The sequence below is a fragment of the Ailuropoda melanoleuca genome, unplaced genomic scaffold, assembly GCF_002007445.2.
Source record: "Ailuropoda melanoleuca isolate Jingjing unplaced genomic scaffold, ASM200744v2 unplaced-scaffold729, whole genome shotgun sequence".
Lineage (NCBI taxonomy): Eukaryota > Metazoa > Chordata > Mammalia > Carnivora > Ursidae > Ailuropoda > Ailuropoda melanoleuca.
The window spans coordinates 1-2,345 of record NW_023248169.1 but is presented as its reverse complement, the minus strand read 5'-3'; the positions used below and the strand labels follow the sequence as shown (position 1 = coordinate 2,345).

The 2,345-nt window shown below is 53.2% G+C and overlaps 2 long non-coding RNA genes across 2 annotated transcripts; one reads left to right on the top strand and one right to left on the bottom strand.

Moving 5' to 3' along the window:
* The first annotated feature begins 9 nt into the window (after nucleotides 1–9).
* LOC117800582 lies at nucleotides 10–1,237 on the top strand. The gene is made up of 2 exons (XR_004623118.1): nucleotides 10–318; nucleotides 881–1,237. It is a non-coding gene; the product is annotated as an uncharacterized LOC117800582 (long non-coding RNA).
* LOC117800581 lies at nucleotides 706–2,236 on the bottom strand. Its single transcript, XR_004623117.1, has 2 exons — nucleotides 1,832–2,236; nucleotides 706–1,603 (listed from the first exon to the last, which is right to left on the bottom strand). It is a non-coding gene; the product is annotated as an uncharacterized LOC117800581 (long non-coding RNA).
* Between the last annotated feature and the right edge of the window lie 109 nt (nucleotides 2,237–2,345).

Below are 2,345 nucleotides of genomic sequence, written 5' to 3'. Positions count from 1 at the left end.
TTAGTCATTCTGAGTGACGCCTCTGTAGAGGGCCCTCTGTGTAGGGCCAGCGCATGTGTCCTTCCTGACAGGGCGACGGCTCTGTCCTCCCATGTGACTCGTCCCTGGCACAACACCGGGAGCTGCTGTTGCCTACAGAGTACCGCCCCAGCCTGGCATGGGGCAGACAGGACCGCTGGCGTCCCATCCGGGCAAAGCAAGGCTGGGGGGGCGGTCAGGCCTCCAAGGGGAGCACAGGGTGAGCGCACAGTCACGTGGACAGACAGCAGTGCAAGGGAGGGGCCGTGGATGGACCGCATGATCTTTCCAACATCTCTGGTAAGAAGGGCTCGGGGGTAAGAGTGAAATGGGAACCTTGGGGACAACGGTCAAGCACAGCTCACTGGGCCCCAGCTGCCCTACACACAGTCTCCCGGTCTCGAAGACCCCTCCTCTGGGAACGGTTCCTGGGCGCCTGTGCCATCAGCCAGGCTGGGGAGAAACCAGCCTCTGGTGGAGGGCGGCTGTCACAGAGCAGGGGACGAGGGGTGTCACAGGCTAGTAGCACTGGTAACCCGTCAGAAACCCATATTCCTGGGCCCCACCTGCACCCACCATATCTGGAGCTCTGCAGATGTGCCCCAACACGCTCGCCCCCCAGATGAGTCTGAGGACCACCGCCAGCACCAGTGGCGTCTGTGTGGCAAGAAGCTCCTTTCAGCAGACTGTTGGCATAACAGCTGTTTATTTAAAAAACAAAGACTTGCTTCACTTTAAAGCAGTATATGCACATTATAGGAAAAAAATATTTCATGGCGGGGGGAAGCTCTGATCCCCACCACCCAGAGATGACCCTAGTACTAAAGATACCACAGTAACTCAAGCCTTTCATTTATTTCAGGCCAGCATAATATATTCCGTCCCAGAAATCCATCTGCAAGAAGGAAGTGGTTCATTTTGTTACCTTATTAGCGGAACCTCGGGGGACACACGCAAGTCTGTGATCCTGAGGAGGTCACAGTACTAGGGATCGGAGCAGCCCGAAGCCCGGCTGAGCAGCAAGAGCAGAGCTGGGCACACGGTGAGTCCTGCCCCCCTTCACATTCAGCCTCAAAGCCTCAGAAACCACACACCAGAGAACAGTGATGTTCACAAGGATTACAAAGAAAGAAATGCCAAGGTTTATATGGATATACTCATTGTTTCATCTGCCTAAAGAAAAAGCTACAGCAAATACACCCGTTAAAAACAATTTAAATTAACAATTTCACCTCCCCTCTCTCGCCCCTTTAAAAAAAAAAGTTAAGCTGGATGAGATCGGGGCTTTGTCTCAAGTGCATGAAGAGCTGGTTGCAGGTGAGGGCAGATGTGCCGATGTGAATGTACCTGGTTTCGAAGTAATAGAATCAAATAGCCGTGAAGGAGAATTAGGGCTACACATAAGAAATCTCCACCCTGGGGCGCCTGGGTGGCTCAGTCGTTCAGCGTCTGCCTTCGGCTCAGGTCGTGATCCCAGAGTCCTGGGACTGAGCCCCGCATCGGACTCCCTGCTCGGCTGGGAGCCTGCTTCTTCCTCTCACACTCCCCCTGCTTGTGTTCCCTCTCGCTGGCTGGCTGTCTCTCTCTGTCAAATACATAAATATAATCTTAAAAAAAAAGAAATCTCCACCCTATCTAAGCNTCCACCCTATCTAAGTGCTGTTTGCTGTTGCCATCAAGTAACATTTGAAATCTTGCGTTGAGGGTATATTTCAAAAGCATTTAATGTGGATCCCCGCAGCCAATTCAAGCTCAGACCCTTCCTCCCCAGCCCTCCTGCTCTGCCCTCCGAAGGGCAGAGACCTCGGCTTACCTTCTGAGTGTCCCCTGCTCTTTGTTGTGAGCCCCGTGACCCCTCCAAAGTGCTTTCCTCTGGATGAACCCCCCGTTTCAGGTGGCATTCTGCTCCCCACAGGGCTGTCTTGTCATTGAGCGTTTTCCAGTCCTTCCCAGAATCTGGGACCTGCGAAGAGACCCCATCATCTGTCACTACAAATTCTTGCCTAAGGGACTGTAAAACCTGAGAGTAGCATTAGGAAACCATGTGAGACATAAGGAGACAGAAGAGAAATATTCTCAGACCCCTGTAAGAAGAAGAAAAAAGATAAAATTTGGTCTCACTCACGTGGCCTGTAGTGATTAAGATCATGAGATGGAAGCACTGAGCAGAGGTGACGTGGCCAGCGCTGAGCGGACGCACGTCTGCAGCATGCGAGCACCGCAGCCTGGAATGGGGAGCACCTCTCCCCCACGTCCGGGCCTCGCCACATCTGCTCAGCTCGCCCAGCATAAAACAGAGCCCTCACACGGGCCCTTTCTGTGTTCAC